The sequence below is a fragment of the Neopsephotus bourkii genome, unplaced genomic scaffold (assembly GCF_033783945.1).
Source record: "Neopsephotus bourkii isolate Nb327-2 ecotype Australia unplaced genomic scaffold, CSIRO-AGI_Nbou_v1 NB_1248, whole genome shotgun sequence".
In the NCBI taxonomy this organism is placed as follows: Eukaryota; Metazoa; Chordata; class Aves; order Psittaciformes; family Psittacidae; genus Neopsephotus; species Neopsephotus bourkii.
In genome coordinates, this window is record NW_026901733.1 from 4916549 (window position 1) to 4929235 (window position 12687).

The window sequence follows — 12687 nt, forward strand, 5'->3', positions numbered from 1 at the left end:
ATCTTCAGATAAGCAGATAAGCTAGATGATAAGTTTATTCCCTTGTTTGCATAAGTAACCTAAGACGTGATTGAGTTCTGTACCTTGTCCATACTGTGAGGGGTTTCTAGAGACACAGAAAGGTGTATATTTATTACCACCTTCATATCCACCAGATATCTCCTAAATTAAAACAAATGCTCTGGGCTTTTTTCCAGCAAAAGCAGTACGTAGTCACATTTAATGGGTGAAACAACATTCTTGTAAATGGCTTAGACTCATAGTAGCTGAACTGCAAAAAAGTAATCATTTATAACTGGAGACTGTCATCCAGCACAGAAGATCTGGACCCAAGGAGCTGTTCATTACAGCCAAAGAGTCTCTTGGGAGGAGAGTCCTTTTGATGAAACATATCCAAGAATGCCAGCTATGGGTGACATCACATACAGACTTTTATTTGTCAGTCAAGTTTAAACACCACCCAATTTCTATCCACTACATTTCATAAGCAATATCATACAGGGGACCTGTAAATGAACTGTATATAATGCCAAGCAATGATAGTGAGAACCAGGACTCATACCTGAGCTTCATTCCAAATTTTGCTGAGACACCTGCATTAGCAATTAACTTACCTATGCATAATTTTCTTTGGAAAAACAGGCTGGACTGCGTGATGTCTTCGTCATTCACCCATTCCTCCCAGTGAGAGTGGAGGAGGCCTTTTATTTTTCTGGGGCTAGTCAAATGTAAGCAGTCCAGTCCATAACAGAAATGACAAAAAGAATATCTCACAGAGGTATTCAAATTCATAATATATAGTGAAGTATTTTGAATACTATGGATGTAAACCATTGCAGCAATCCAAACATATGAGAATTATCCTTACATAATATCAGTCTAGTCTGATACAATCCCGACATTATTTTCAGTTGCTGATGACTTTCCTAAATTAATGCTTCAATTCTGATGTGTTGAAACCCCATAATTATTTCCATAGCTCCAGCATAACTGACAGAATGGGTGCTTTCTAATGCTTGTTAATAAGCAAGAAAGAATGTAAGGGTGCAAAATAGTGCAGCTGTACTACTGAACTCAGAACACTACAGAGTTGAATATTTCCTATAATTTCAATCACTAGGTAACCTTTCTGTCCCATCCTGATTGGCTTTAATTAAAGGACCTGTTCAGTTTCTACACCTTTCAAGTAAAATTCTTAAATGACATATTGAGCACTCACCCAAAAGCCTAGGGGATTATATTATGCTGTATGAAGCATAATTTATGCCCAAAACTCAGATAACATCCATACTTAGATGCAGCAGATCACTCAAAAAGTTTCTAAACAAGCAGAACTTCAGAGACTTTGGAGATGGTAACACAACCAAAGTTGAGTTTAGGGAGACCAGAGTTAATCAGAACTACCATCAGCCAGCCTCCTCCCTTTCTTAGGATATTCCATCAGATGTCCTGACTCATCCCCCTTCCCATAGGTGTAAGCTGCTGCTGATACAACTGCTATTACTCTCCTCCACTGGAGATGGCCATCCACATTATACTTCTCAAATAACTTCAGCAGATGATTGCTGCAAAGGGAGGAAAAGTTTCCCAAGACTCTCCCAGTTAGCCCAGCTCTGCCCAGAGCAGAGGTGCTACTCAGAGCTTTTGTACTCAATGACATCTAGCTGGTCGACCCCTTGACCAGTCCATTACTGGTACATACAAGTCTGCCAGGCACCATGAGTAGCTGCAATACCCATTAGCCAACAGTTATCTACTAGCCCTGTCATGGCAACATGCCCTGGCCGCTCCTTCTTTCTTTCTTCACAGACAGTCATTACTCAGAATGAATTTCAATAAGTCCTGACAATAGGGAAAAGTTTCCAAATTCATGCCTGATCTATGGCTTACACCCCAGTCCTACAGATTGTAAAGCAGTCCGGGCAGTCCTAAGTAAGCACAAATATTGATGTTACATTGTCTTTCATTTTAAAATTTAACAATAGTTTACAAAGTGAGATGTCAGCTACCTCAAAGTTTACATGCAAGTGAAACCTGGACCATCTAATCAAATCATCTCATGCTTCAGAAGATATCAACAGAGTTCTTACTCCCCAAAAATGTGGGATGCTCAGGAAAGGCTCTTGTTCTCTGAGGTCAGCAGGAAATATCCCTGATTAATGTCTTGTTTAAGGCTTAAAGTCACTTGATCAAGACCTGTATAAAATGATAGTCTTGGGGCCAGTTATTCATTTCTGTTAGAAGGACTTCAATATTCAGAACTTCAAAAAATCATGTATGGTCATTCTGCTATAATTCAGAGGAGCCCCTCATTTGATCTAGGGGATCAAGTTCTTCTAAGTGGGGAGCTGCCAAAACTCTGGCTTAGTGCTTGATAGAGAGGCTCCGGTTAATACTGGTGAGAGAGGATTTCTCCCCAGAAATGCAGCTGGTGTCTGATAGTTCTAAAGACCAGATTCTGGCAGCTTCATAGGCAAGAGATTCAAAGCTTGTGTGAAGTGGATAGTAGTATAAGAGCCATGCTCTGATATAATTTGGTATGTTCTGGTACATTTGCAGCAAAGAACAATATACTACTGCTAAGAGAGAACCAACTTTAGTGCTAGGCCAATTTTAATTGATAATTAGTTTCCTTCATTGCATCTAGGTAGGAGTTAAAATGCAGTTTATAACACAAATATTATTTTCTCATCCTTCTTTTTGATAGGCTGGGAATAAGGAGTTTAAGCCAGACCTGAGAACAGCAGCCATACACCAACCATTGTCTGGTCCCAGAAGGTTCTGTTGTGGCAACATCTCAGCCATTTCTATTCATATTTTTGCAGATCTACTCTCCTTTCCATCTGCACTGAACAGTTACCTAAAAGTGCTGGCAGAATTCAGAAGTTACTGCAGATTGAACACCTAGCACACACTGAGAAAAGCCAGTTGCAAGCATCTCCTAGGCATGGCACAATTAGTCCTACAGCACAGCTGTTCTGGTGCTTTGCCAAGATGGAACTAAACCCTAAAAAGGAGTAAAACTTAAAGCATGACAGAAGCTGAGAACAAAAACCTTGAAGGCCAAGCTACCTGTACTAGTATTTTGACTCCAAGATAATCTCAAGTTTTTAGCTGTAAATGGAGGTGCCACTAAAAACATATTTTTTACATGTTATGACAATAGCCATGGTTCTTTTTATAAGTGTAGCTTCTGGGTTTGGACATCAGGACAGTGCTTTACCATGACTGTGTCTTTACAGAGATTCCTCTAGCAGAAATGCCAAATGAGTGAGAGTCCCTGTGGCTTGAAGTTTGAAGGCAAAGCTTCCTTTCTGGAATGTCTTTTGTCATACTGAAGCAAAACATTATTTTTTAAAAACACGGATGTTCTGTACCTGTAATACAAAATTATCTACATTGCCTGTAGTCCTGGAATAACTGACAATCCTATGGGTAGGCATGTAGAAAACCCTTATATTTTAGTTATCCCTTGTGCTTCACAGTAAATCAGTATAATCTGCCTTTTATTAGGTTACTGGATGCTGTGGCAAGAAAAAAATAAACACATTTGGCTTCTAAGCACTTTGAAATGAGTACTTTGAAGCCTCAGTAAGTGATAATCAAGAAAAATGGCACTAAGATCTTATGATAAATCTTCTCTATATATTTAAGTAGGATTACTTGTGAAGCCTCAGAAATTAAAATTATTATATATAGCCTTACTTAAGACTTGAGTTTAATAAAGCATATGATATTGGTGTATTTCTCTTTTGAAGTAAGGTAGCTATAGCAATGCCAGTCAAATGAGCTCTCCTGCGAGTAGTAGAACTAATGGATGGTTCCTTCATCCCACAAACCTGCTGGACACCACCATTTCTCATCATGCCACTACAATCAGAGAGTACATGCAACGTGGATAGTCCAAAGTTAGACTTAGCCCACTACTGCCTATTAAAATGTACAGTGTTTGCTTTCTGCCTACCCTTTCCTCAACATCAGGCTAATATAAGTCTCTTTCTTCCATGCAGCCCCTATTTTTTCACATGACTTGAAGAAACAAAAGTAAGCTACAACCCATACAGGTAACTCAGATTTGGCTCAATTTGACTAAGGAATTAGAAAAATATTAGCTAGAGGATGCAGATGGACAGACAATGCCACAGCATAAGTCTCTTCCAAATATCTTGAAACCAAGTTGAAAAATAACTTCTCTCAGTAGCCCATTCAACTAGAATTACTACCAGAGGTTTCAATGTTATAAAAGTAATTATCATTTTCACCATGGAGTGATTCCAGAATTTCTTGTTGCCTACTAAAGAATTAAAGAGTATTCAGAAAGCTTCTTGGCAGATACAAGAATTTTGCTGTCAACTTCAAAGTCTTTTTTTTCCTGTAAAATCCCATTATCCAGAAAGAACGGTATCACTTCTCTACAACATTTCTCCACCTCTGGCTAAAAGAGTCATCTTTCTGAGTATTGTTACTAGACTATGGAATGCAGTACTCTTGTCTCAGTATTTCCAAAATGTCAGTTAATGATTGTCAGGTGTTTTAACATTTCTTGAAGCATAAAATAAGTGGGGGAATGGGCACAAGAAGGCAGTGAGACTGTAAATTCTAAGTAATGTCTAATTTAGTCAGCTGACATTTAGAAAACCTTAAGTTTACAAGAAACAAAGGTATTTTCTATAAACTCTTCTCTACCAGTATCATCTTTCCTATGTAATCAAGTTGCTCAGAACCATCCAATGGTCTACATAACTCAATGAACCAACCTGAGAGCAGACTGGGACTGCGCTGGTCATAGCAGCAGGAGCACTTGTTTTGCACACATATACCTTTGCAAGTGTTGCCCAAGGTTTTTCATACAACATGGGCGATGGTTTTAATTCTTCTATCTGTCAAGTTACAGGTCACAGACAAATATCACCTGTACAGCAGCAGTTTTGGATCTATGAAAAAACTGCTCTTGAAGGTTTCATATGAACAAAGTACATATATAAAAGACAGCCAATCGAGAAGCGTAGTGCTAACAGTTAATTGCTTCAGGGTTTAGCATCTCTCACTTAACAATAACATGTTTCATTTCCTTTTTTTAGGACTGGCTCCAGAGCCAAAAGTTATGATAAATACCTATCAAAATTACTAACCAAAAAAAAGGCCACCTGTTACTTTCCAGACTATTGAAATATGTCAGGGGAAAGCTTCTATAAAATTTTTAGAGTAATAGGTAAAAATAACACTTAAAAATTACCAAAGTGGAACTAACACAATGCAGACATTCCCTTGGGAATACGCTAACATGACTCATTTAGGAATTTATCTTGGGTTTACATCCTGTGCCATGAGAGTCTTGCTTGTAAACTGTAAAATAAACATATTTCTGTCTTCAACATAAACCACAATTCTGAATCTTTACACAAATTACAATAGATTTTAACTTGTTCGTAATTCCTCTTTAGGATCCATCTATAAGAAAGCAGAGGCTGCAAATCTTTGAGCGTCAAATTAGATGTCACAGTACTGTCCTTCATATTAAAAGCCAGAATATCAATATGCCAGGGGGTTACACAAATAAATATCTGCACCTGTTAAGAATGACATTTCAAGATGTTCCCATTTTCCTGACATATGTGGCTAATAGAAGGCTGAGAATGATATCCCAAAAACCAGTGAGAGCAACATTTCACCTGCACACATGAACTACCTGGACTTGGCAGGAGAAAATGTGATGCTCTCTGTGCTAAAATGTCATCAAGCCACCTTAGCTAGACACTCTTGTAGAGGCTCAGGAGCAAGGGAAAGAGTAGCAATGGTCCATGATGCTTTCTGCCAAGCAAAATGGAAAGATTAGGGCAATCACGAGTAATTATGGTGTTTTATTGGATATGATAGCATTTTCCTCGCCAAAGCAAACCAGAAAGGTTCATTCATCTTGAAATTTTTTTAATGACAGCTGCTCGTGATTGGTTTTAAGTATGTCTGGCTAGACATAAAGGTTTATTGCATATATTACCTTAAACTAACCAATAACTCACAGACTCTGTTTGGTTTCATGGTTAGAACTATCCTGTTCAAACTGAACTCTTCTTGCATCTGAAATAGAGCTGGACTTGTGCAACAAAACAAAGCAGTACTTTTGCCATCTGATACTTTATCTCTGGAAAATTATTTTTCAGATTTTTTAGGAAGTTTCTTTTATGTTGAAGCTGTTTATTTACTTGTGGAATTGCTACTCTGCTTCTGAGTTTTAGTGATGTGAAAGAAGGCAACCCAGGGAATTTCTTCTCAGGGTACCATAGAATTCAATGGGAAACAGAATATTACCTAACGACATTAATTTCTTGACAGATTTGGGGCTCTCCTATGTGAAATAAAACTACAAGTATATTATCCATGTGAAAATGCCATTGAAACTTAATGTATGTTGCTCTCCTACTATGCTTAATCACTAGGAGCTGGCAGAAAGTATCAGCAGCGAAATCCAGCTTCAACAAGTCTGGCTGGAGACCTTGTGAAAATCTGAGATGATGATGGTAATAATGACAACAACAACAGAATCATCTACCACCACACTAATAATACCAAAACCATCACCTAGTTACTTCTACGTTGATATGATGAATCTTTTTCAGCGAATAACCTTTTATGCTAGATTCATTCTATCTGTAAGTTATAAGTAATTGATAATATTACCTGGTTCTTAAAATTATTAAAGACATGCAAACTAGTCCTAAGATGAAATAGGGATCTGAGATTTTAAATTCTATCTAACCAGACTAAAATCCCTGAGCTAATTATCATTGCTCCTTACCAAACACTTTTAAATGACTCTGTCTCAAACTTTGCTAGCTCTTATGTCAATAATACTAATGATTACAGATCTCCTATCAAGATCAATAGGAATGGTTATTTAATTGCTTTTTTTTTTTTTCCTAGCTTGTGGCCTCAGTCAGGTAACTGTTTCGTACTTTTCAACTTTTTTTTTTTCATACTTTTCATACTTTTTAACTTTTAATAAGCAATGCATTACTTGCTTACCTACCCACTACATTCACCTGTACTTCCAGGATGATGATGTTTTGGAATCTCTTTTCTTCATTTTGCAAGACAAAGACCAAAAAGTTATTTTAAAATGTCCTGGTTAGATAAAACTCAAGGTTGTATATAACCCTTTCAGTCCCTTTGCATTCACTATTTTTATACCCAGTATATGGGTGGCCTCAAGTAGAGCAACACACATCAATCAACCATTGATTTTTATTCCACAGCAGGCTGAATGACTTCAAGGATGCTGTAAAACCCAGTTATGTACACTAACATGAAACAGAATTAATCTGAAATTTAAAGCTCAAAAGATAAAGTCTTGCCTAGCAGCACTCCTAGCCTCTTTTGTAGGAATTATTTGGCCTGCTGTTCACCCCTTACCTGTTACTATTGAAACACTATAATTGTTATGTTCCTGTCAGAAATGACTAGTTATTTAATTTATAATTCCACTCTCAGTTTCATAAACTCACAATTAATCCCAGATGCAATCAGGTCAGTGTCAAACACCTTCCTGAATCATACAGTGAAATAATTACCATTAGCCTGATACTATTGCAAAGACATTATTGGTTATTTGGGTTGGTTTCCATGCTGTGAGTGCCAAAACCAAAATGCGTACTAAGAATCCCAAGTGCAATCATGACAAAATTAAAATAATTTTGTGGCTAGAATCATTTGGTTACAGGATCAAAGCAAAAATATTACTGGATGCCAAAGGATCAAGTTCTTTTGTTGCAGCAGAACCATGAGTAATGAAAAACTGAATAAATGCATTAGTGCAACTATTCAGTATGGCCAAAATCTATTTTGCTAAGAACAATTTGCAGAAATTCCCAGTGCTCACAAATACTCGTTAATGAAAACGTCACAAAATAGAGAAAGGGTCTTGTTTGTTTGTTTGTTTTTACAAGCCTCATTGAATACAAGTTTCCTCGCTTTTCCTGGCATTCTTCTATGGCTTCAATCTGAAAGGAATAATCTTTATCAGAGACTTCCTTAAATTATCTTGCTTTAAATCGTAACAGAAACCGCTTATGATAGTCTATAGTAGTTACAGGCTTTGTTTGTCCATTGAGAGAAAAGCTTATCATCTTAAACCCAAGCTTTTCACATTTGATAAAACATGGACTACTATAAAATAATACACTGTGTGACAAAGGAAATCAGTACTACTTCAGGGAATCACGCTGCAACTGGAACCAAACCAGGCTTTATTTACAAATTTGTATGTTCTGCTACTATGGTGTCTACTTTTCTGCAAAAATACTAAAAAAAAAAAAAAAAGGAAAAAGCCAATTACACAATTTACATAGACAAGCACCTAGATTGCTGCACTGGCTGGTACTCACCTACTGCCTGGTTTTGCCCTTCCCTGTTCCTCTTGCAGCACAGTAATTTGGACATAGCTGTATAGGCACTCAGGGAAGAAAATCAAGAGGGCATGAAGCACTTAGCAGGCACTTGTTAATGGCAAGAGAGAGCAGTGCTGTGAAACTGATGTGTAAGCACATGCGAAGTCATGCACAGACCACGCATATAATAATTGCCACAGAACGGCAAAATGAGAAATGAAAGGTCTGGTGGGGGCAAAGAGAAAAACAAAATGTATCTTACGTCATAACATTGTCCTCCTCGCTATAAATGTTCCTCTTGATAAGAAGAGGAAAGGTTTATTTTTAAAGTGGCAAGGATGCATTAAGCAGATTGAGATCATGGCATTACTTAGGTATATTAAGAAAGAAAGAAAGAACATACAGAAAACAGTTACATGCTGCCAGTTCAACGTGACAGCTATACATACGCATCATATCAGAGAGATCTGCATATCATGCATGACACCAGTTGGCCTCACCTCAAGCCACCATTGCAGGGTCATGGCCAACAGCGATTAGCACTGGTTTTGTGGACAACCTCAGGATGACCTCTAAAATCAACACAATAAAGATTACAGAGTTTGTACACTACATATGATAGAGTTTCAGTGTGTTATAGGTCACATAATCTTCCACTGCTTGGCCTACACAGAGTAGGAGATAGATATTGAAGCAGTTAAAACTTCACTCCATTAAATGAATTTGCAGAAGCCAATTTAACAATCTGAGGGTGTTAGAATTATACATAAAAGCAATGAGAAGCAGCACAACTGCTGTCTTCTAATGAACTGACGGATTTCACTTCTTTCCTTCCATCTTTCCCTAAACTAACATTAGAAGAATAACCTTTAGGATCTAACACTCAAAGCTTGGGAAGTCCGGAATTAAGACTGCCCAAGCGAGAGCAACGTCATCATTCACACGGAGAACAATTTGCTGTTCCAAACACCAGGCTCTCCAGTGCTGGGAGTCTCCATGCTGACAGACATCATCCTAATTGTCAGCAAAAGCTTGTTATGTCATCCCACAAAATGTCCTTTGTCATTTATTTTCCTTGTCCGTAAAATAACGATGCTACAGCTAAAGGATAAGGAAAGTAGTTTGGGAAGATTTTTTTTGTCAGTTTGCATTAAAAACTGCCAAAGTTATTAGGTAAAGAATTTATAACTAAATAAAAAGCAGAAATTTTGCCGAAGAAAGAAAACCATCTTACTCCAGAAACCACTAGTAGAACATATCTAACTTCTGTCCCATACAAAAGTATCAGGGCAAGTAATTTTGGAAGTCGAAAGAAATGAACCCTAAAAGGGTAGCAGAATGCAGAATGATCGCACTACATGTGGGAAGGTGGCTAGAAATCAAGTGCTTGCTGTTATTGCAAGCACAAGAAGTAGGGGCCATTAACGAAAGCTGGTAGGAAACAGGTTCAAAGAAATAAAAGGCAATGATTTTTCACATAACAGGTGGAATTTTTCCGAATGCTTTTCTGCTATCAGCACCTAATTACCAGGAAAACATAGACAAATTGGATTAAGTTCAAAGAAAAGCTATGAAAATAATTAGGAGAGACTAAACGAGAAGAAAATATGAAAAGAGAAATGCACGCATAGTGCTGCCTAAATGACAGCTAAGTTACGATTACATCTACAAAAACCATTTAAAATGTGCAGACTCTACAGTGGTTCATTAGGAGGATCATTTGGAGAGATACAAGAAAGTATTACACCAGTATAAGGGAAAAAAAGAAGATATGAGCATTGAAGTTCAATAGTAGGGAAAACTTTAATTGGTCTCTGAAATTAAATTAATTGACATAACGGTAGATTAGATAAACACTCACATCTGCGTTAATTTGGGAATGATCCTGCACTGCAGTAGCTAACACTAGGGAATATAACCACAGAATCACAGAATGGTTTAGGTTGGAAGGGACCTTAAAGATCATCTAGATCCAACCCCCCTGCCACAGGCAGGGACACTTTACATTAGACCAGGTTGCTCAAAGCCCTGTCCCACCTGGTTTTAGTCCTTGTTAAGGACCCAAACATAAAGCTGAAGCAACCAAGTAATAAGAGGAAGCTTCAAGACATTTTGATCTGCAATCCTGGGGGAACAAAAATGCCAACCAAATTGGTATTTTTGTCAGGAAATCATTATTTTATTAAAAGAATCCATTCTCTTGTTGACATTTCAGATTGCATTGCTTTAAGACTTATTTTTCTTTGGTAAAGTACATCAAAGGGTTTATGTAAACAGTATACAGGAAACCCTATAAAGTAATTGTTGCAGTTCTTCCAAAAATTATCTTGGAAAACAGTAACAGTTCTGTCACCTCTACCCTAAACATGGTAACATTCTAACCATCACTGTCATTTCCAGAATTCCTCCCAGGTGTGCTCTTTTCCTGTTCCATGCCTGTCTTCAGACACTTACCTTTCTGTTGCTGCCTATTCCTCCAAGCAGCAGCTGAGTCCCTTCTGCCGCAATCCTCTGTTCCACACAGGCACTCCACAAAGGAGAAGTGCCTGCAGTCAGTAAGGTGTCCTTGCCTCTCCCTACTCAGTGTTACACCAGCACGAGACAACAAAACAGCTCTTCAAAGACAGGGCCTCACCCAGAATTCTCTTATTTGGCATTTCTCCACGTTTATCTGTCACAACCATTGAGCCTGTGCCATCTCAGTGTCAGGCCTTAAGTCTCTGAAGCTTAATTATGGGATTTTTGAAGGCAGATGTGGAACTAGAGAACCCCCTAAGCCTTCAAAATCCAACCAGAAGTTCAAAAGAGTCCTTCACAAGAAGGCAAGAAGTTAAAGAGCCCTACTAAAGTTCTTTTGCCAGTCATAGCCCAACTTCTTCAGGACTTAAAAAGCTCTTTCAAAGAAGCTTTCAGCAGATGTGTCGCCACACACTCTGACCTAAACAGCAGCCAGAATAATCTGAATCTGAACAGTACAAAAATGCAAAGAACCCAAAATAACAAGCATTGCTGTTCAGTGTTACCCCACGCTTTGGCAATTTAATGAAATAAGAAGGGATGGTTAAGAATTATCTGTTAGAAAGAGTTACCTAATAGACTGCAAACACTGCAGACAAGAGAAATCCAGGACAAGAAATCCAGCAGCCTCTTTCCCTTACCATACATGGGAACCGCAAGAGCTGGGCCAGAGGTCCAGATCTGCCACTGAAGTGTGTCACTGCTGATTACAGGTCAGCTTTGTCTCCTCCTCCTTCGCTTCTGTGACACCTCAGTCATGCCACTTTACTGTCCATGTGTCCATATTGTTCCCAACAGAACACACATTTTCTCACCCCCTTACTTTTTTCTCTGTTTTCTTTCCCATTGGAAAACTTAACAATCCTCTTTTCTGCATCACTGTCATGAGATTTTCCATGACAAAATGATAAAACTGGATGTTTTCAAAGTAAATAAAGTGCTACACACCAAAAAGACGTCAGATCAACAGGTCACTGTGATAATTTTGCAGATGTCACCGTCTTCTTCTCCCTTTCCTCATTTGGAAGTTTTCCATTTTAGGCTTCAAACTTGTAAGAACTGCATCTTCCCATGTGCTTGTACAAGCCACAGCAATTCAAGCTGTACTTAGCACAGTGAGAACAGCAGTGTATCAAGTTTGCATGGCAAGCTGTTGCTAGCTGGGAGGACTATGGGGTAGCTTCTGTGAGAAGCTGCCAGAAGCTTCCCCTATGCCAGCCAGGTCCAAGATGGACGTGCCACTGGCCAAGGCTAAGCCCATCAGCAACACTGTTAGTGCCTCCAGGACAACAGATCTAAGGAATAGGGGAAAGAAACCCTGTGCAACTGTACCTGGAATAAAGGAGTGAGAACATGTGAGAGCAACTGGCCTGCAGACACCCAGGTCAGTGGAGGAGGGCAGGAGGTGATCCACGCACCAGAGCAGAGATTCCCCTGCAGCCCGTGGAGGTCCATGGAGAGCAGATCTCCACCTGCAGCCCACGGAGGACTCCGTGCCAGAGAAGGGGGATGCCTGAAGGAGGTTGTGACCCCATGGAAGCCCATGCTGGAGCAGTCTGTTCCTGAAGGATGCACCCATGGAAGGGACCCACACTGGAGCAGTGTGTTCCTGAAGGATGCACCCACGGAAGGAACCCACACTGGAGCAGTGTGCTCCTGAAGGATGCACCCATGGAAGGGACCCACACTGGAGCAGTTAATTAAGAACAGCAGCCTGGGGGAAGGACTCACTTTGGAGAAGTTCATGGAATACTGTCTTCCTATGCTTGAGCAGGGGAAGAGTGTG

The 12687-nt window shown here is 39.0% G+C and overlaps 1 long non-coding RNA gene across 1 annotated transcript; it reads right to left on the reverse strand.

Moving 5' to 3' along the window:
* Nucleotides 1-8314: 8314 nt before the first annotated feature.
* LOC133218370 (uncharacterized) lies at nt 8315-12238 on the reverse strand. Its single transcript, XR_009727118.1, has 3 exons — nt 10839-12238; nt 8885-8956; nt 8315-8449 (listed from the first exon to the last, which is right to left on the reverse strand). It is a non-coding gene; the product is annotated as an uncharacterized LOC133218370 (long non-coding RNA).
* Nucleotides 12239-12687: the final 449 nt, after the last annotated feature.